The following is a 22,925-nucleotide window of genomic DNA, read 5'->3' on the forward strand; positions in this document are numbered from 1 at the left end:
TCACTCACTGAGTATAACAATGAAGCAAAACTGAAGGAACAAACAGCAGCAGACTCAGAGACTCCAAGAAGGGACTAGTGGTTACCAAAGGCAGTGGGTTGGGGAGGGTGGCTGGGGAGGGAGGAGGAGAGGGTTTAAGGGGAACCATAATTTGTAATCACAATACAGGTAGGTCACAGGGAAGACAGTATAGCATGGAGAAGAATAGTAGTGACTCTGGAGCATCTTACTACACTGATGGACAGTGACTGCAATAAGTTGGGGTGGGGGAGTTCATAATTGGGTGAGTGTTGAAACCACAATGCTGTTCATGTGAAACCTTTATAAGATTGTATGGAATTTCTACTTTAATACAAAAAATAAATAAATTAGTAGGGGGAATGTAAGCACAGCATAGAGGATACAGTCAATAGTTTTGTTATATGTTTCTATATTGATAGCTAGACAGTAACTACACTAGTTGGGGTGAACATTGAATAATGGAGGTAACTGCTGAGTCACCAGGTCATATACTTGAAACAATATATAAATTATTCTTCAGTAACATGTCATAAATATTAAAATTAAACTTTCAGACTTTGAAGAAAAAGAAAAAATGGCCAAAGAATGCCTCAAATTATTAGCAAGACATGAATCTAAAAGCCCAAGACATCCTACAAACCTCAAGAAGGACGACCCCAGAGAGCCATACTGAGATACCAGACCCCTCAAGCACGCTGACCTGAGCCAGAGGTTTAAGAACCCAGGATCGGCAGGAGGAGGAAGTGAGGACAACAGCGGTGCTGGCCACTCGGGGAGAAATCACCACCGTGAGCGGAAACCTAGGGAGAAAGGGCGCTGTCTGTCATCTGCACTGGGCACAGTCAGTTGTTCTGTCACACTGACAGCGTGGGAGGTGGTTTCCATTTTGAGGTCAATCACAGATTCTTATTATCTTTACAACCATTTAGACAGTTCAGAGCAAATATTTTTCCAAATGCTGAGTGGCCTTAAGAAAGTTCCCAGAGACATTAAAGAGCTGTCTCTTAATAATAATTTCCACAGACACAGTTGTTTTGTGGGGAAAGGGTCCATAGAGCTCCTTACACTGCTGTTCCCAAAGGCTGAATTTTTGGTTATATTTTGACCACAAATACGGCCAAGTAGTCAGGTGAGTGGTGGGTGCATCATCTGTCCTCACAGGCACAGGTGTACAGGCAGCAGAGAAGTAGATTATGGGGAAGAACCCAGAAGGTGGGAGGGAGGGAGTTGGGGGAACATACGGCAAAGACAGAAACAGGGCCTGTCACCTTGTGAAGGTGGAGACGCCTGTCCACACGTGGGAGCTGCGCCTTCACCAAGACGCACAAGGAAAGAACAGGAGAGAGAAGTGAAAAGTACCTGCTGAACACCAGACAGTTCTCTTCCCATGCCTTTCACACTAACGGCCCTGAGCACGGAATCGAAATTGCAAACACGTTTTAGAGTCCACTAGGGAGAGTTCCATGGGACCAAGTAGTTGGTGAAATTAGGGGATTGTTAAATTTGTAGTGTGATAATGGAGGCAAAGACGAGTTATAAAGCAAAGCAACCACACTCGCGCTCAGGAAGCCTGCTGCAGTGTCCGCAGATGAATGAGGTCTGACTGGGCTCAAGACTCGGTATGAAAATAGAAAGCTTAGGGTTAGGGTGTGGCCTGGAGACACAAATAACAAACTGGGGCTGGTGAGGGGCATCAAGAGATTATATATTGTATTTCAATTAATGTTTAAGCATTTTTCATTATACATTTTAAACATGGATTCTCTCTTTCCAAATAAACGGGAACAAGAGAAGAGTCCTCTCTACAGGCCCAGAGTGGTGACCACCACAAGTTCTGGTTCTTCTGACTTACACCACCAGCCGACATTCATGGGCATCAACATGTGCAGAAACAGAAATTGAGAGCCAGAGAAAACAGCTTAATATAGTTAGCTGTAACTTAGCTACGAATGCCACGCACACTGGAAATATTTAGCTCCTTTTATATTCCATTAAAGTTTTGAGTGAACATGTCCTTTTCGGGTGATGAGAATTTTAAAAAATTGATTCTGATGATGGAAACTCAACTACTTACATTTATCAAAACTTAATGAGCTGTAACTTAAAATGAGTTGAGTTTTACTGTGTTGAAATCTACCTCAATAAAGCTGAGTATTTCTTCCTCTGTTATCCTGCAGGTTGGTTGAGAGAATAAACGGTGGCGAGGACTGTAAAGCCCAGGACCTAGACAGAAGCATTCAGGAAATGCTAACTGAACCATTTTTCACAAGGCCGGTTCTACACCAGGCACGTGGTAGGCTTACACAGCACCGAGAGGAGCGGTGATGGATGTGTCCTGAGCAAGGGGCTGGGATCTGGGGAACGTTTCTCACTGAGAGGCTTGGTGGACTGAGAACGAGCTGAGGCTCTGAGATCACATGGGACAGTGCAGCTCACAGGCCGTCAGTCATGACCAAAGGAAAGCCCTCCTGGTTTGGAGCAGAGAAGGTCACAAGCAAGGAGTATCCAACCCAGGCAGCTGTGCTCCCTACGCCCAGCACAGTCCCCTGTCCTGTAGGCACAGGACTGGAGGATGCAGAGTGGGAGGCTAAAAGAGTGTGTCCTGGGAAATTCCAAAACCTGGGGTATGACCACCTCTTCTTCTGGGAATAATGAATATTTTGATTCCATCTAGGTGAGAGAGGAAGCAGGAATCATGCTGCCCGTCATTCTAAAGGATTTCGCTAGGGACACAAAAGTCAGTCTGATTTGTCTTCTTTTGAGCCTTCCTGGTTGGTTTTCCTCTGTGAGCCTTGAGATACAGGCAAGAAAAGCTCAGGACATCTTCACAGCACAGTAGAGCCCACCTGGCTGACTCAGGGACTCTGCAGCTTACAAAGCCCTTTCCAGCGTGGCCACCATGGGGATGCACAGAATTCCATTTCACTTTGTGAAGGAAACTGACCTTCCAATGACCAACCCATTTGGTGGCCTCATACAACTCACTTGGCTTTAAGTGTTCCATTCTGCATACCTGCTTGGAGCTTCCTTCTACCTGTCAGATTCGCTGCTGCATGTTTTCAATTAAATATTTTATTATCCCTCAGTTTATCTTCTAAAAGGGACTATAAGTGCCTGCCTAGGAACTTGAATGGAGCCAGTGCCCAAGTCATGCTCACTGGGTAGAAATGGGGATTCATGGACTCATGACACCAAGGTTATAATCTTTAAAGGGTGAGGCCATGTGGAAGCTGTGTTTGGACTCTCGTGTCCCTGTAGAATTCATTTCCACTGCCTTCCATCTTCTGTCCCTTCGTCCACCATGCTAGGGCTCTGACACACTTGGGCGCAGATCTTCTTAGCTGTGAGACTCTCTGCTGGGGATGTTTTCCTGTGTCACACATTCCCTCTGCACTCACTTCTTCTCAGGAGTGTCTCCTCAAGTCTGTGCACTGGCTTAGGCCCCAGCACTCAGTCTGCTAATGGACGATGTGCATTTTCCAGGGTAAAGGGAGTCTGGTGCCCTGATTCCTAGTAATGGTGCCCCTGTGGGCAAAGGGGCCTTTGTTTTCCTCACCTTACTGATCCTTATGTCTTTAAGAAGCTATGTAGAGAGATTTGGTAGCTGTTACTACCCTATGGGAACAGAGTGTGATATTTAAATGTTTTGATGCATCTTACATTTTTGAATCATATGAAAATTCTACAATCATATAATTGTGAAAAAATTATGAGTTGCTTTTGTTTTTTAAATTAAAATTAATGGTCTACAGTCTTCAGGAATATCCACTAGCTACTTAGGAGCCGTATTATCAGGTGCGAGCAGACCTTTTTAAAGAGCTCTGTGTTTGACTGAATTCGATAATGAACTCCGGGGCAGCACTTTGATCCTTTTGCTCTTAACAAAGGACTTCACTCTCCTGTGTCATGGCCATGTCCTGAATGTGATCTGTATCTGGAATCAATTTTTTCTCTGAAGAGAATAAAGAGCATTTCTTTGGGTAGACAATGATAAAATTGAGAGTTGCATACATTAGTAACGTGGCCAAATGTCATTAACTCAGTATCCATGTGACCCATTTTCCTGACTCTCTGTGTTCTGCTAAGTCACCATAACCTAAACTGATTGGAACACTGATGCTCAGAAACTTGCCCCTAGTGTTTCACTTATGCTCTAACTTAAAACAAAAGTTTTCATAAGCTGCTTCTGTCTCTTGTTCATCGTATCATCAGTATTCTCCTCATATGGACCACCAGCCCCTGACATCTGCCCCATGTTCTTCATGATCTGGAAGCAACATCTTCTTGCCCAGGTACTGATGCCGTAGAGCAGCCACAGGGACAGGAACACCATCGGTGCTCAGAGACACGGGTTCCCTCATGAGACATTTGGGGATGGTCTCCAGTGAGGCTTCTCTGGATGCTGAAGCTGCACAGCTCTACCCCAGTTGCCAGATGGGCGTTCTGGGAGCATCTGCTGCACAGCCGTGCTGCAACTCGCATCTAGGGCCCCACATTCCCTTCTCTGAGTAACAGTTCATGTCACTCTTTACCCTTCCAGGCACCTTCTAAATCTACCATTTCAGTACCTCTACAAAGTAAGTTGCCAAGCAAATGAAAAGAAAAGGTTACAATCCTGGGCTGATACAAAGTCTCCCCTGAACCAGATGGGACTGAGTGTCCTAAAAACACTGAGGAGAGAACCATTCCCAAATCTGCAAAACTTGGGTTTATGATCTAATGGGCCCACAGCAGCCCCAATGCAGGACTTTCCGGGCTGCAGAGGACCCAGGGCATCAGGCCCCTGCAGGTTCTATGAAACCTGCCTATGCTTGGTGGTCCCTGCGAGTGTCCAGCATGAAAGTCAACCCCAGCTTGACTCACCCAGGAACAGGACCCAGTACAGGAAGCAAATCTGGCAGGAAGAGTTGGGAGTCAGCAAACCAGAGCCCGCCACACACACGTCCCTCATTGACATGTGATCTCATAATGTTGGCTGCTTAGCAGGAACTGCCCATTTGAATGATTGTACTGCAAAAGGCTTTTTAAAAAGCTCTCCTATCTTAAGCCAGATAATTTCAGAGTTTTATGGTAGCTGTAGTTCCCTTCTCCATTACTTTAACAGATAAACCGTTCTCCCTTGACAAATGGGGAAAAGGAGGTTCAAACATTTGGAACCCACACACTTTAGGAAATAGGCAGCGCTTTACTATCTGTTCCACAGCAAGAGAGGTGAGGGTCTCTTGCCATCCAACCCCCTTGGACACACCTGGACGTCCCCTATGCTCTTCCCCTGGGGACATTCTGAAGCCATCTCGATCTAACGATTAGGTTAGTAACCCATAGAGGCAGGAAACACAGAGGAAGAGCAGTTTGGGGTATAGAGGTGAGGACAGAACCCCAGACTGGAAAGTGTTCAGCTGGAAATACCTGTGAAATATGGACGTGGACATGAACAAAGGGTATCTGGCCTGGAGTTATGAGGTGAGCATGGGTGGCTGAATAAACTGTACACATGAAGCTCCTGGAAGGACTGTCTTCCTTTCCCCACCTCATCACACAACAAAGCAAAAAAACATACTGTATTTCATCAAACGCAAGATGCCACTGACCCCAAGACGAATGACTGAAAGACAAAACCTGCTCAAAATCTACCATGATGCTATGACAGCACTGATTTTAACATGCATCAAAAATTCAGAGATGCTACAAGATGGAAAAAAAGATGTATCTCAGAAGAGATGAAATACGGAAGCATTTTCATTGGTAAGAGATATTTAGACTGCAGTGAACACAGGGTAGATGTTTGTTTCTGTAACTTATGATTCTGATATTTCAAATTTTATAGAAAAGTTGCATTAGAACAGGAGAAAAAAATTCCCAAACACCCGTTTCCCAGCTAACTTCACGAACTGTTTTCACCTGGCCCCATTCATCAGGCAAATTTTATCATCTTCTCTCCACTCTCACTCTTACCCCATTTCGAACTGTTTCAGAGTTTGTGCCATGTTGTCCTCAAGACTTGAATATGTATTTCCTGACCGCAAGGGCATGGGCACAGGACAATGGTTAAACTTGGGAAATGAAGGCACACTATTTTCTACCACCACTGGCTTCCAATTTTGTCCACCATCCCAATAATGACATTTCTTGCCATCTTTCCTCCCCCTTCCCAACCCATTCCTCTCTAAAGCATTGTGTATATGCAGTAATCGGGCCCCTTGGTCCTGTTTCAGCTGCACACTGCCTCATGTTCCTTTGTGTGTTCCCACCTTGAGGTTTTTGAAGAGCACAGAGGCAGCAGTTGTCTAGAATGCCACGCAAATGGACACTACCTGAGGTCTGCACACAGGAGATGCAGGTGATGGTGGGAATACCCCTGGGCATCGTGTGTCCTTCTCAGGACCCCTTATCAGGAGGCACTGGTATCTCCTTACTGATGATGCTGACTTTGATCCCACAGCTAAGCTGGTGTCCACAGCAGGGCAGTCATTCAGTCATTGTAAGAATATGAATTATGAGAATATTAAGAGGTAAAATCTACAACCACCGAAGTCTTTTTCTTCAAGTACAATTTCATATAATGCAAGGTCAAAAGGAGTTTAAAATGTATCAAGAAATACTGAATTTTAAAGACACACAGTCACATGAACTGTCACATAGACTTTATACTTCTACAGAGTAGGGCCTGGCCACGTGTGTCTTAGGCAGGACGCCTACAAACATCCTGTTGGAAGCACTTCATTAGGCAGGTGACAAGAAGTGAGAACAGGCCATTCCTACAGAAGATGGGGTTAGAAATGGGGAATCTGTGTTTCTGGATGAGTTTGGGGGCACTCTCACCCTGTCACTGACCTCGGTTTAGGTTCTGTAGAGCAGTGACCTCACTGAAACCACAGCCCAGAATCAGTCACCTGAACCCAGGCAGCCAGCTGGCTCTTAGGCGCTGAGGCATCAGCTTCCTGGGCCAAACAGCACCCCTTCCCTGTTCTTTAAAAAAGGGACAGTGAGTTATCAGTTTTACTGCCTATTCAGAGGGTGTCACACTCATCCGTCCCACCCCTTCTTTGCGGGGAGGGGTCCCTCGCAGATGGACACCTGGGCATGTGCCCCAATTGTCAGGTTTCGTCCAAGTCCATGAACACAGCCAGAAGCCAGGAGGCCCAGCGGACGGACAGACCCAGCACACCCCTCTTCAGGCCACCGCAGCACAGAGCAGGTAGACACAGGCCGGACTCAATGAGCTCCCCCTGGGGTGTGGCCAGCTGCTTGACAGTCTCCATTGAACAGGCTGCCCTACTGACTTTTTGGTAGCTTGTAACTACTTTCCATTTGCTGTGCACTTGAGGCTAAATTTCGAACCAAAGACTGTTTCGTTACTATTCTAGATGTTGGTTCTTGCTTATGGTTTCATGCCCCCTGTGACCCTGAGGAAGCCCCACAGGCCCCAGGGTGTAGGGCGCTCCAATGGGGTCCTCTCTGGCAGGCCCCGCCCACCACCCATCTCCACACCCACTGGCAAGGGTCAGGGTGTGTCGCGGTGGCCGTTCCAGCCCCAGGCTCACATTTGAAATGTTATTTCTGGGGTCAGGAGCGCGCACCATACCCGCAGCAGGCCCAGCGCAGTTACTGAGACTCCCTCTTCCTTACAAATGGAAGTGGGGGTGACGGCTATCGCTGCTCCCCATGCACAGATCAGGTGAGCTGTGCTGTTCAGCAGCACTGAGCTCCTTGCGTTCTGAGGAACAGGGACGACCCAGTCGACTAGGCAGCCAAGCGGGGGGCGACCTCACGTGCTTGGGCCAAAGTCCGCAGAGATCTGCCCTGCACCCTGAGCGCTGTGTGCCCCAAGCACAGACACAAACCCCAGCCCTGAAGTGGAGACGACATGGGACCCTCTCCACTAACTGCTGGGAAGAGGGAGACTCGGCCAAATGCCTTACAAGGGAGGCAACGTGCGCCAGGCTCTCCCTGCAGAGCGGAGTCTCCATCCAAACCACAAACCCCAGGGCGACCGCTCAGTACGCCAAGGGAAGCAGGGCTGTGGCCGTGCCCCATCCCTCACACACTCCCCTGTGCGCCCCATCAAGCCAATGTGGGGCCAGGGTGTTAGGCTGGAGGAAGGAAAAACAAGGACATGCAAACAGAACAGAGATGCCATAAAAGGAGAACAGAACAGACCCCAAGGTCTGTGCCTTATATGGAAAGGGGGACAGCTCTTCCTGAATTCCATCCTTCTGATGTGCCAGCTAAGACCCGGATGTCAGCCTCCTCCCTCTTGGAAGGAGAAAAGTTTCTAGTTGTCTATTATGTCACCTTTAGCCAATCATACCTCTCCATGCCCCCTAGGATAGCTTGCCCACTCCTCCCCCTCCTATTCCCTTATAAGCCCCCACCTCCCTGACCGGGTGCGACTTCCCCAGCCTGTATTAACGCAGACTGGTGAGCTTCGCCGGGGATTGTGCTCAAATAAACTGCCTGGCCCTTTGTTGCCCCTCGTCGCCTGCTTATTTCAGTTAGAATTTATCTTACAGAGGGAAGCGCAGGCTGGGCAAACCCATCTCCGGAGCAGCCCCCTGCGACCTGTCTCATCCACCCTGCGTCCGCGCTCGCGCCCCCTGCGTCCGCGCTCCCGCGCGCTGCCGGAAAGCACCGCCCACCTTCTCTCCCGGTAGCCCCAGAGCGGGCTTACCTCCCCTGCAGGGGAACCTCAGGGGTGGGACCTCGGTGACTGGCAGGTGCCTGACCAATGCCGTACCAGGAACAGAGGGGCGGAGACCAGTGGCGCCGTCTCTCCATCCCAGCCGGATCTGGCAGGCTGTGAACCAGCCATTGATGCGCCGGTGGCCCAAGGCTGGGCTGGGGATGCGGCGGTTTGTGTCGCGCGCCCCACACGGTCTTACAAAGGTTCCCCACTGCGGTGCAGTTCTGCGCCCGGGGGATGCTGCTGCGGCCTGGCTGCCCTGCTGGGAGCGCACGGCTACGGCTCCGCGGGTACGGGCGGCAGCCAGGGGCCCGGCCGGCAGGGGTCGCGCCCCTGGCCAGCGGCGCGTCTGGGCTTCCTTCCAGGCGCGGGCATCGGGCACACGCTGCCCACCGGTGACCCTGCCCGGAGTTTCCCGCCACCTCGGCGAACGGGAGGGAGGCCGGCGCGCATTCCTGCACTGTAACGCCCGCTCCGGCGGGGGCCCCGGTTCCTTATTTACCGTGGCCCCACGCCGCACTCCCCCTCCGGACGAGCGAGCCGCGAGCGACTTACGGAACCTGGGGCGCAGGCCCAATGCCGGTCTTTGCCTCCCACCGACGCCGGGGCTCCTCCCGGGCGCGTGGGACTCCGGTGCTGGAGGCCACCGGGCAGCGCGCCTCTCGCCCAGTCACCACTCCGTCCCGCCCCTCCGTGCGCCCGGCGGGTGACTGGGCCGGACGGGGCGAATCATGGGCTCAGCTGTCTGGGGCGGGCGGGTCTTCCGGACCAGAAGCCATTGGGGGGCGGGCCGGAGGGCGGTGCTGGGCTAAGGATTCCCCGGCCGGGGCGTCCGGAAAAGTTGGGGTCCCCAGGAGTGAGTCCCGTAGCCGAGTGCCCCTTCTCCGCGAGCAGCGTGTCCGCTGCGGTGTTTGGCTCCCACTATCCCCCGGCTAACGTCCTCTTTTGGAAACAGCCCGAGGAGCTGCCAGTCAGGCCTAATGCTACAAGTGGTCGGTGGAGGAAAGTGCAACACCCCGGTCTTGCCCGTCCTGTCTTCCCATCATATGCGCAATGCATCAGTTTTACTGAGCATCAGGTGGTACCAGGCATTGTCCTAGGGGCTGAGAATAGGGCAGCAGTGGGGAACAATTCCCGAACGTCAGTGAGCTGTAGAAAAATGTTAGCTTGTTAAACTTGCTAAGGAGAAGCCTAATGGGAAATGGGCACAAGGCGTGCAGCGGTCATTAACTGAAGCTGGAAATAATCCTATTGCATAGTTCAGTTTGTCTTACACAAGGGAAACACCCGTCACCCTCTCATCGCATTTGGTCTGTCTCTAGAGCACATTTGATGTCTGGAGAGATTAATGATGCAAAAGAAAGAAGAAACTACCTATTCTGACGGAGTTTCTTGTACCTTGAGGTTCCAAAGAAGGCTCATAACAGGTGCCATATCAGGTCAAACCCACAGCCCCTTCCTCCCCAAGCTTTCTCCTCTCCTCTTCCTATGTGTATGACAGATGACCTGAATCTTGCCCCAAACTACTTTAGTCAGACGTTCCTTCCCTCAAGGCTTTTCTCAGCTGCACACTTACTGGACGGAGGGATCCAGAATCATTAACCTGCACCCAAGATCCTTCCCAGACACCCCAGTCCATCGTTCCAACTGCTCCCGTCACTTGCCTCCTGAGTCCCTGGCTCCAAGGAGGAAGTGCTGCAGAGCAGAAGCATGAGTGCACGTCCGGGGGATGCAGAAGCTGGGGTGGAAGAGCTCCCAGTGGCCAAGGCTGGGAATGTTGATCAATGAAATAAATAACAGAGCACTGGCTGATGAATGACATCATAAAATGAAGATTCACGAGTCTGCACTGTTTAAGTTAAATAATCAGAGAAATAAATAAATACATAGAGACGGATATATATATATACTTCCCCTCTAGGATGTAAAACTTAATCATTCCCTTCTTGAGTGCAGCCTGGAATTAGGAAATTGCTTAGAAAGAACAGACTATGGAAAAAGAAAATTGAAACTGTGCAGTGGCGAAATCTGGCAGAGACCACCTGAACCAAATGGTCAAGATTAACTTCAGGCGTAACTCAAACAATCGAGATTAACATCACCAATAACATTCAGGGAATGTCAGTTACATCAAACTAATTGAAGGACACTCTGAAATGCCTGACCAGGGCTCCTCACAACTGTCAAGGTCAAGAAAATGAAGGAAAATGTGAGAAACTTTCACAGACCAAAAGAGACACAAGAGACATGATGGCTAACTGCCATTTGGGATCCGGTGGAATCTTGGAAGAGAAAAGGAATATTAGTGGAAACAATGATGAAATTCAAATGAAGCCTGGAGTTTAGCATGGGTTTTCCTTTGTATGTGATCTTTTTTCTCTCTCTGGCTGCTCTTAATACTATGTCCTTGCCCTTGATCTTTGCCATTTTAATTATGATGTGTCTTGGTGTTTTCCTAGGGTCCTTTGTGTTGGGAAATCTCTGCAGCTCCATGATCTGAGAGACTATTTCCTTACCCAGATTGGGGAAGTTTTCAGCAATTATTTCCTCAAAGAGACGTTTTATCCCCTTTTCCCTCCTCTTCTGCTGTTACCCCTATAATGCAAATATTGTTCCATTTGGATTTGTCGCACTGTTCTCTTAATATTCTTTCATTCCTACAGATCCTTTTTTCTCTCTGTGCCTCAGTTTCTTCGTATTCCTGTTCTCTAATTTCAATTTCATTTACTGTCTCCTCCACCTCATCTATTCTGCTTTGAAATCCTTTCTTTATATGTTTCATTTCAGATACTGTAGTTTTCAAAGTTTCTATCTTTCTTGAACTCTTTCCTGAGGTCTTGAATATTTTTCTGTAGCTTCGTGACCATGTTTATGATTTTTATTTTGAAATCTTCATCATCAGTGTTGGTGATTTCAGTTTTAGTTAGCCCTCTTTCTGGCGTTTGAGGGATTTTGGTTTGTACCAGATGCATCTGCTGTTTCATATTTCTAATGTTTACAATGAAATAACTTCATGTAGGTGGCACCCCTAGTGCCCAGAAGCTCTACTCTCTGGAGCTGTCCAGCCTGTGGAGCGATGGTGGGGCTTGCAGGCACTTGGCACCAGTGCCTGTCTGGAGGAAAGAACTCTCCTGCTTCCTGTCCACAGTGCCTGCCTCCACTACCAGGGCCCATGGGCCGAGTTCACAGGAGGTGCTTCTATGCTACATCCCTGTAGCGGTCTTAGGTGGCCTGGAACAATGGTGAGGGCCTCAGATTTTTGAACAGTTGCCAGCTGGGAGGATGAATCAGCAGGCTGTGTACCACAGGGGGGTCCTTGGCACTGCATTGCCACCCGGGAAATGGAGTGCCTGAAGTTCCTGAATGTTCCCAACTTTCTGGATTGAGTGTGCTTGGACGATTTCGCCCACCTGTCCTTTCTACTGATCAGCAAGCTCTGTGTAATCCTTGCACCTTTACCAGCCCTCTCACTGTTGGGAAGTCTTTCAAAGTACCCACCTTTTTTTTGTCCCAGTGTGTTGCTCTTCAGCAACTAGAAGGCGGGGGGACAAGCAGGACCAGCCTGTTATCCCCGGGGCTGAGCGAGAGGGAAAGCATTGGCGGCTTGGACACCCTCCCCTGAGATCCGGGGAAAAACAAAACCACACCAAGCCGGGAGATGTGTCAGCCTCAAGGGCGCAGCAAAACTCAACTTTATTGCATCCGAAGCTTGATTATATAGAGGAAAAGGAGGAAGTAGCAGGAGCCAATGGGAATTGAATATCTCATCTGTCACTAGGGTCTTAGCAGATTTCAGGTTAGGTGGGGAGGCGGAGTTTGGGCCAAGAGTGCGTGCATGGGAACCCAGTTAGGCCACGAATGCGGAAGTAATGAGGGAGTGTGGAGATCCCCAGCCTGCAGCCTTCTCCTGGCCACAAGCCCAAAAGAGGCAAAAGGTCCGGACACCAGACCAGCCAGGACATAGGTACCTGTCTCTCTGAGTATTCCAACTGTCTCTGTTTTCCAACCCTGCTAATCTCCAGAGCACCATGTACTTTGGGTTCATGGCCCCAGAGTAGATCCCCAGGGGTGGGTGTTTACTCTTAGGCTTTTACCCCCTCCCTGCTCTATTTCTCTTCCTCCCACCAGTGAGCCAGGGGAGTGGGGGGAAGGGCTTGGGTCCTGCCAGATTGTGGCTTGGCTACTTTAAACATTTCCCTAACGTCTTCTCTTTTCCCCAGATGTAGGCCATCTGTTGCAGTCTCCTTTCTGGTCGCTCTTTCAGGAATACTTGCATTTGCTGTATTTTTGTGTTATATGTGGTTTTGGGAGGAGGTTCAGCCTCACTTCTCACCCTGCTATCTTGTTCGAGTCTTCATTATAAGTGTTCATAATATGTTCTGAATATATATATATATATATATATATATATATATATATATATATATATATATATATAGGAAATATATAATTTATCAGATATTTTGTTTGGAAATATTTGTTCCCATTCTGTGGCTTGCCTGGCACAAAAGTTTTAACTTCTGATGTAGTCCAATTTATCTGCTTTTTACTTTGTTGTCTTGTCTTTTGGCATCATATCCACAAAGTCATTGCCAAATATCAAGAGATAACATTTTCCCACTGTTTTCTTTGAAAAGTATTATATTTTAGATCTTGCATTTAGTTCCTTGATGCATTTTGGATCAATATTTGTATTTAAACTAGAGTAAGGGTCCAACTCCATTCTACTGTGAGTAGATAGCCTGTTTTTCTCAACAACATTTGTTGGAAAGACTCTCCCTTTCTTGAATGGTCTTGGAAACCTGGGAACAGTCACAGCCCATAGCACTGGTCTGGATGAGTGTCCTTATGCCCATACACACTGGATCCCCATGTCTTTGAAGTAAAATTTGAAGTTAGGAAGTGTGAGTCCTCCAGCTTTATTCCTTTTAAAGATTGTTTTGACTAGTCATTGTCCCTTGAGATTTTATATGAATTTGGATGGGTTTTTCTATTTCTGCAGAAATTGTCCTTGATATTTTGAAAGGAATTGCATTGAATCTGTACGTTATGTTAGGTAGCATGGACATCTTAATATTATTGTCTTCCAATCCATGAACCTGGATGTATTTTCATTTATTTATGTCTTATTTACTTTCTTACAGCAGTGTTTTGCAGTTTTCATTGTACAAGTCTTTCACTACCTTGGTCAAGTTAGTTTCTAAGAATTTTATCCTTTTACATGGTATGAATGGAATTGTAATAATTTCCCTATCAGATTATTTATTTTGAGTATATAGACATGGGACTGATTTTTGTGTATTGATTTTGTATCCTATCATTATCTGAATTAATTTATTCTGACAGCATGTGTGTGTGTAGCCATTAGGGTTTTCTACATATGATATATCATCTACATACAACATATATCTGTGAACAGAGATAATCCTTCCTTTTAATTCTGACGACTTTTATTTCTTTTTCTAGCATAGTCTCTGTAGATAGAATATGCAGCACTACGTGGAATACAAATGGAGAAAGTAGGCATCCTCGCTTTGGTCCTGATCATAAATAAAAAGCTTTCAGCCTTTCATCATTGAATTTGATGGTTGCTGTGTTCTATCATGCATGGTTTTTATTATGTAAAAGTAGTTTATTTCTATTCTCGGTTGTTGAATGTGTCTTATTTTTTATCATGAAAGTTTTCTGAACTTAGTCCAATAGTTTGTCTACATCAATTGAAATGATCATGTGATTCTTATTCCTTCATTCTGTTAATGTGGTGTACTACTATCGCGTTCGCTCCTTGTGGCAGTGACGACAGCGATACGTACACAGACCTGGTTCACTTCAGTTCTTTATTGTTGCTCGGAAGGTCGGGAGAAGGTGAGTGAGAAGAAGCAACAGCCGGAGAGAGCGAGTGAGAGGAAGAATGAGAGGAGAGAGACTCTTTCTCTTTCCTGCTTATGCCTTATATAAAGGAAGCTGGCCTGTGGTGATCAAGATCATGCGTGACCTTTAAGCTGATTGGTAGCATGCCTCCTGCATGAGTTGAGCACGAGCGCGGAAGCATGGGGCAAGCCTATAGGAGCAACTTCCTTATGCTAATGCCACCAAACCAGGAAGGGTGGCGCTCAGGAAGCGGGCGCCATCTTAGGGCGTTGGTCAGCTACAGTGGAAGGGCAGTGTTCAGCCATAGTGGGACTCAGCCTCTGCCGTAGGCCGGTCCCTACATCTCCCCCTTTTTTGTTTCTTAACACAATGAGGCTCGGGGACCATGCCTGTCTTAGGTTGTCAGGGAGGCGCAGCATCCTTACCTGTCATAGGGCAACAGACAGCTAAGGTCTGCGCCCTGTCTTAGGTTGGTATGCATACCTCCTGATCTTACCCGTCTTTGACTACTGGTCCAACATATTGAGCCACACCTTAGGGGAGATGCCTTTCTCTATAGCTGCCATGGCCTGCACCAGAGCCATCTGCACTTCCCGATGTTGCCGTTGCATGGAACAGACTTTTCTCCCAAGTAGGAGAAGATCTACAAGGAGTAATATACCCATAACACCCATGCCTGACCAGGCTTTAGTGGCATTTAGCACGGCTTCAGCAAACTGAGCTACAGACAGCACCTCTACCTTTTGGGAACTAACATTCAATATTTCTAGCCGTAGCTGAGTGGTGAGCACGTCAAACTCACTGGACCAATTGGTGGATAACACCTTGCCTAATTCCCTGGGCAGATTGGCAGCTTTAGAGAGGTTATGAAAAGGAATGCCAGTAACACATAGAGCTGTCAAAGGGCAGATATGGGAGATTAAGTGTACTATTGGTAGAGAAAAAGGCGGGAAAGGTATGTGCAGTTTCAGTCACCAGAAGTGGTAGAGGCCAAGCCTTCACCAGACCCCATAGTTCTCTGGGTTCCACTATCGCCTGCTGAAGGATCAGTAGCAGGATCAGCATCAGTGGGGTCGGCATCTCGCACTTCCGGTTCTGGTCTTGCCACTCTCCGTGTCAGGCGTTCAGGCACCCAGATAGGATTGTTTCGATCCTGTGGGAAAACACAAACAGAGCCTCGGTTCCAGATTAACACTGGATCCAGGCCTTTCCATGATCCTTCCAATACATCCTTCCACATAACTGCAGGCATGTCTTTAGGCCTGGAACGCGATTATGCCGCTCTGCTGCACTATGGCCATCTTTGTCCAATGTCAAAAAATTTAAAATAAATAATATGATGTTAAGTTTGTCTCTGGGGGATCTGAAGTCTGCCCCTATCCCCCTTTTTGTTTATAGAGAGCATTTTTAAGGGTCAGGTTGGTGCGCTCTACCACGCCTTGCCCTTGAGGGTTGTAGGGAATACCTGTGGTATGGGTGATATCCATTACCCTTAAAAATCTAAGAAAGGATTGGGATGTATATGCTGGTCCATTATCAGTTTTTACATGCTTGGGGTTTCTCCAGGCTGAAAACTCCTGAAGGCAGTGAGTTATGACATCTCTAGGTTTTCCCCCTGTATAGCAAGAGGCAAAAATGATGCCTGAGCAGGTGTCAACAGACACATGAATATATTTCATCTTGCCAAACTCTGGAATATGAGTGACATCCATTTGCCAAATGTGATTGGGTAGTAGTCCCTTTGGATTGACTCCCTCTGAAACGGTGGGTAAGAGTGTAACACACCATTTACAACTTACTACTATGGCTCTAGCTTGGTCTCTAGTAATATTATATTTTAAGCGAAGGGTGTTTGAATTCACATGAAATTGTTTGTGAAATTGTGTGGCTTGTTCTACATGGTCAAATATCACTGAGATGTTAGACTCATGGGTCAGGGCATCGGCACGTCTGTTTCCCTCAGCAATGGGTCCTGGGAGGGAAGTGTGGGCTCTTACATGTCCAATAAAGAAAGGTGTTGATCGATCCCAGATCAGTTGTTGTAGTTTTCTAAAAATACTGGCAATGGGGGAAGACTGGCTAATATAACTTACATTCTCTAAGATGGACACAGCATTCACTACATACTGACTATCTGCTAAAAGGTTAAAAGGTTCCTGTGAGAAAAGTGTAAAGGCTTGTGCTACAGCCAACAGCTCTGTTTGTTGGGCTGAAGTGGTTGGAAAACTGAATGTCCAAGATTGGTCACCAGTGACCACAGTCCCGATGCCATTCTTTGACCCATCAGTGAACACCACCTCAGCCTTGGGTATGGGATTACATCTTGTGTTTTTAGGAAAGATGACAGGATTAGAGAGGCAGAACTGTAGCCAAGGATGTTTTGGGTAGTGGTTGTCAAAGAAAGCATTGGTGATGGTGTAAGCAACAGCCCATGCATCACAGCATGCAGTAAGACATTCAATCTGCTCAGCAGTATAAGGTGTTATTATTATGTTTGGTGGAATCCCAAATGTTTTTATAGCTGTCCTGATTCCCTTGATGATCAAATCAGCTATACTCTGAGGATACCATCTTAATGTTTTTCCTGGAGAGTGGGCCAGATATACCCAGAGAATTGGCCCTTCCTGCCAAAGTACCCCTGTTGGGCTATTATTACTGGGTATCACTATAAGGAATAGCAATTTGCCATAGTCTATTCTATCTACCTGGGCAAGCTGCAAGCGGGATTGGACTAGGCTCAAGGCTTCCTTGGCTTTCTTACTGAGAGAGCGCGGAGATGATAAATCAGAATCGTCCTTCAGTGTCTCATATAATGGACTGAGCTCTTCATCTGTAAGCTTTAGGAATGGCCTTACCCAATTTATATCTCCAAGGAGTTTTTGAAAATCATTGAGGGTGCTTAGGTGATCTGTTCTTATGATCACTTTTAATGGTCTAACAATAGTATATTCCAATTTTATTCCTAAATACTGTTTGGTACAAGTTACCTGTACCTTTTCTGGTGGTAGTTCTAAGCCCCATTGTTTAAAATGTTCTTGCAAGAAGCAGAGGCCTTCTTCTACTACACTGTTCCTTTAATATCATCCATATAATGATAGATAATCACTTCAGGGAACCTTTTTCTAACTTCTGCCAGGGCCTTATGTACAAACAATTGGCACATAGTAGGGCTATTCGCCATGCCTTGTGGCAACACCTTCCATTCATACCGCTCATCTGGGTGACCATGATTGACGGCTGGTACCGTGAAGGCGAACCTTTTACAATCCTCAGGATGAAGAGGGATGGAAAAGAAACAATCTTTGATATCTATTACAATGGTCTTCCAATCTTTTGGCAGGGCCATAGGCAATGGTAAACCTAACTGTACTGATCCCATGAGAATCATCTGTTTATTTACAGCTTTTAGATCATGCAGCAATCTCCATTTTCCTGATTTCTTTCTTATGACAAATATGGGTGTATTCCATGGGGAAGTAGAACTTTGAAGATGCCCTGCGGCAATTTGCTCTTGCACTAATGTGTGGGCTGCTTCCCTTTTCTCTTTAGTAAGGGGCCACTGAGGAACCCACACGGGCTCCTCTGATCGCCATTGTATTTTTAGTTCTTGTCTGTCCTCAATGGCCCCGAGGAAAAACCCAGTCCTGGGCCTCCAATCCTACTGGGTACCACTCCTGAGAGCGGGATGGGTGTCTCTCTGCCAGTCAAGTTTTTTCCTATTCCTCCGGTCCCTGTATGGCCCTGCTTCCTCAAAATGGACTTTGCCTGATTACTATAGAAGGTTTCTGTTGTTAGTTTACGATTCATCTGGGTCAGTATGTCTCTTCCCCAGAGAGACACTGGTATGCTCAGCACATAAGGTTGAACTACTCCCTCATGCCCTTCTGGATCTTTCCAGGGGAGTTTGGCAGCACTACATAATGGGGCTTGAGCTATGCCCAGCCCTCTTAGAGTCTGAGCAGCTCGGTTTAGAGGCCAATCTTTAGGCCACTCAGCTTCCCTTATAATGCTGCGATCTGCCCCTGTGTCTAATAGTCCTAAGAAGTTCCTATCTCTAATCTTCAGGACAAGCATAGGCCTGTCTCCCAGCTCCATTGTGAAACAGGTCAGAGGGGCCCCAGATGATCCAAATCCTGATTGACTTCTTTTCATGTTTTTATGTCCATATTGTCTATGCTTACTAGGAAGCATATGAATTTGAGCAATGTGGTCTCCAGAATTGATGGCTGTAACGCCTCTTGGGGAGGAGACCATAATCTTTACTACTCCCTCATAATCTGGGTCAATAACTCCTGGGTGTACTATCAATCCTGCTTTGGTTGTGGAACTCCGGCCCAATAGGAGTCCCACTGTATCCTTAGGTAATGGACCTTTAAAATCTGACTCTACTAACTGGACCCCCATCTCGGGTGTCAATACGAGTCTGGTGGTGGCACGGATGTCCACTCCTGCGCTCCCTGCGGTGGCTCTCCTTGGTTCTTCAACTCCAAGCTGGATCCTTGATCTGTCAGATGAAAATGTGTCCTGGGAATTTGTTGGATCACCCCATACATTTGAGGGCCCTGAGGTGGGGGGCCCGGCCTCCCATTTTTTGCCTGCTGCAGGGATAGTGGGCGTCCCTCCACATCTACTACTGATCTGCACTCTCTTGCCCAATGGTTTCCTTTTCTACATCTGGGACATAATCTCGGTTGTGGTTTGATGTTGGTCACACTGGCTCCTCCTCCGCCTAATTTCGGGCAATCTCATTTTAAATGACCCATCTGCTTGGAATGGAAGCATGCCCCAGGAGGGGTACCCCTGCTACGCGCCTGTTGCAGTCCCTGAGTTATGGCTGTGGCTAACACTTGTCCTTGCAATACACTATCATTGATGTCTCGGCAAACTTTGAGGTACACATTTAAATCTTTATTTTTCCAAGGCCTGATAGCTTCTTTACACCATTTATTTGCTTGCTCATAGGCCAACTGTTTTACTAGGGGCATGGCTGTGTCAGCATCTCCAAATATACGGCCTGTGGTTTGGATCAGTCTCGCCAAGAAATCTGCGTAAGGCTCATTTGATCCTTGGAGTACTCTGGATAGTTGACCCTGTAAATCACCAGAGCCCTGGAGTGTTTTCCAGGCCTTGACAGCTGCTGTAGCTATTTGCATATATACTGCAGGCGGGTAATTTATCTGATTATGCTGTCCTAAGTAAGGTCCTGTGCCCATCAGCATCTCTAGGTTCCACTGATTGTTCCCTGCAGCAGCGTTGCGCTGGGCAATGTCTTGTGAAAGCTCTGCCCACGCAGTTTTGAATAGCAGGTACTGACCTCCAGTAAGGCATGCTCTGGCTACATTAGCCCAATCATCTGGTGTTAGATTCTGAGTGGCTAATGACTCCACTATGGCCACAGTGAACGCTGCTTGCACTCCATAGGTGGTGGCAGTTTCCTTTAGGCTTTTTACAAGCTTAAAATCTAGGGCTTGATGGTATCTTTGCTGGGTGTTTGGATCTTCTATTACTGGGAAGGCTGCATTCCCCTCCATGGTTAGCCATTTCCTCCATCTATTCTTGCCCAATTGTTCTTGGCACCCCTGGCCACCACAACATGAGTAACTCTGGTAAGGGGGTGGCTCTGCTCTATAGGTTGGAGAGCAAAATGGATGATTTGGAGCAGTTGGCACAATCTCTTCTACCTTACTGCTCTTATTGGGGAGAGGGGCCGAACTAGTCTCTCCTCCCTCTCTGCTTATTCTCAGTTGGCTCAGTGAGGGGTACAATGTGGGCCGATGTCCTCTCTGAGCAGCCCTAGCCTCTAACTCTTCTCCTGATAATTCTTGGTCCTCTTCCTCATCAGAGGACCCCCCCTGTGTAGATCCTCTTTCAGATGCTCTCGCAGAGGTTCTTTCACTTCCTCAAGAACCTCCTCTCCTTCCCTTATGGCCTCTCTACAACTAGGTTTATTCTCCTTTAGGCAGCCCCTAACCAGCCCCCATATGGGGAGCGTCCCAGCCGGGAGAGGCTCCCTGCGATCTGCGTTGCGCAGATCCTCGCCTAACTTTTCCCACATGGGGGTAGTGATTCTTCCTTCATCTAGGAACCACGGAGCATGCTTCTCTACCGTGTGGAGGAAAGCCCTTGTGGTTTTTGTTTTTAATGATGTTCCGTTGGCCCTCAGGAGTGCTCTCAAAGGCTCTTCTGCTCTCAGTCTAGACCCTTCAGACCCCATGTTAATAGTGAAGAGATTAAGATATACTCCTGATGTCTATAGGTAGGGGGTACTCTTATCACTAATTTACATTCGTCGCTATACCACGAACTTTCCTTGCTTCGTCGCTATCCCGCGAACTTTCACTGGCGCCCTTACTTCATCTAACATACTTAGCAACAACAAACACAATAATAAGCACAAGGATGAGCAAGACGAACAGACAGAATAGAAATCCCCACCTCGGCTGCTTACTTTCATTTTGCTTGTTGATCCACTCACCCTCCTCTTTCGAGGTGCCCTCCCGAACAATCCTTCCGAATGGAGTCCACTGGTACTGCTTCAGGGTAAGAAGCTCTATGGCGTCCGCGTCCACCAGTTTCTCCTCTGGGTGGTTGGAGAAAAAGTCCCGGGTTTCAGCACCAGATATCGCGTTCACTCCTTGTGGTGGTGACGACAGTGATATGTACACAGACCTGGTTCACTTCAGTTCTTTATTATTGCTTGGAAGGTCGGGAGAAGGTGAGTGAGAAGAAGCAACAGCCGGAGAGAGCGAGTGAGAGGAAGAATGAGAGGAGAGAGACTCTTTCTCTTTCCTGCTTATGCCTTATATAAAGGAAGCTGGCCTGTGGTGATCAAGATCATGCGTGACCTTTAAGCTGATTGGTAGCATGCCTCCTGCATGTGTTGAGCACGAGCGCGGAAGCATGGGGCAAGCCTATAGGAGCAACTTCCTTATGCTAATGCCACCAAACCAGGAAGGGTGGCGCTCAGGAAGCGGGCGCCATCTTAGGGCGTTGGTCAGCTACAGTGGAAGGGCAGTGTTCAGCCATAGTGGGACTCAGCCTCGGCTGTAGGCCGGCCCCTACAACTACATTGATTGATTTTCTTATATTAAGCCATCCATGCATTCTAGGAATAAATCCCTCTTGGACACAATCCATATATAGTTTTTTAAATATATTGCTGAATTAGGTTTGATACTATTGAGGATTTTTGCACGAATATTCATAAGAGAACTTAATCTGTAGTTTTCTTTTCTTATAATTTGTTTCTCCAACTTTGGTATCAGGATAATGTTGGCCTCACAGAATGAGTTTGGAAAAATTCCTTCCTCTTCAATTTTTGGGGTAAAGATTCAAAAGGATTGGTATTATTTCTTCTTAAAGTTTGATAGAATTCACCAGTACAGCCATGTGGTCAAGGTATATTGTCTTTCAGGGGATGTTAAATTATTGACTAAATCTTACTAGGTATCAGTCTATTAAAAATTTCTATTCTATCATGATTTCATCTCTTAGATTTTGTTTCTAGGATTTCATGCTTTTCATCTAGGTTATCCAGTGTGCTGTCACACAATTGCTTATATTACCTTGTTGTGATCCTTTGATTTCTTTAGAAACAGTAGTAACATACACACTTTTATTTCTCATTTAGTAATTATAGTCTTCTTTTTTCCCTAGACCATCTCATTAAACATTTGCCAATTTGTTATTTTCTGAAGAACCAAATCTGGTTTCATTGATTATTTCTCTATTGTATTTCTACTCTGTGTTTCATTGATCTCTCCCCTAATCTTTATCAATTACTTCCTTCTGCTACTTTGGAGGTTAGATTAGTGTTCTTTTCTTACTTGATTTGTAGAGTTATACATGTTGATTAGAGATCTTCCCTCGTATTTTCTAACGTAAGAATTTAAAGCTCTTTGGTTCTTCCAGAAAATAAACAAAATAGATAAACACCTAGACAGACTTCTCAAGAAAAAGAGAGAGTCTACACACATAAACAGAAACAGAAATGAGAAAGAGAAAATCACTGCCAAACACCACAGAAATACAAAGAATTATTAGAGAATACTATGAAAACCTATATGCTAACAAACTGGATAACCTAGAAGAAATGGACAACTGTCTAGAAAAACACAACCTTCCAAGGCTGACCCAGGAGGAAACAGAACATCTGAACAGACAAATTACCAGCAATGAAATTGAATTGGTAACAAAAAACTACCTTAAAACAAAATCACTGGACCAGATGGCTTCAACACCGAATTTTTTCAAACATTTAGTGAAGGCCTAATACCCATCCTCTGTAAAGTTTTCCAAAAAGTATAAGGGGAGGGAATACTTCCAAACTCATTCTATGAAGTCAGCATCA

General features: G+C 46.7%; 1 protein-coding gene across 9 annotated transcripts in view; it reads right to left on the reverse strand.

Annotated features, from left to right (window-relative positions):
• Positions 1-10,242, reverse strand: part of LOC130680785 (zinc finger protein 169-like) — a 233,289-nt gene extending 223,047 nt beyond the window's left edge. For 2 of the 9 annotated variants that reach the window (XR_008993824.1, XR_008993820.1), the window contains exon 1: positions 9,260-9,479. The gene's annotated coding sequence lies outside the window, so the exon portion shown is untranslated. Of the gene's footprint in view, positions 1-9,259 lie in introns of all 9 variants that reach the window. The other 7 variants (XR_008993823.1, XR_008993818.1, XR_008993826.1 and 4 more) reach the window with 5 other exon arrangements.
• Positions 10,243-22,925: the final 12,683 nt, after the last annotated feature.

The sequence above is a fragment of the Manis pentadactyla genome, chromosome 14 (genome assembly GCF_030020395.1).
Source record: "Manis pentadactyla isolate mManPen7 chromosome 14, mManPen7.hap1, whole genome shotgun sequence".
Lineage (NCBI taxonomy): Eukaryota > Metazoa > Chordata > Mammalia > Pholidota > Manidae > Manis > Manis pentadactyla.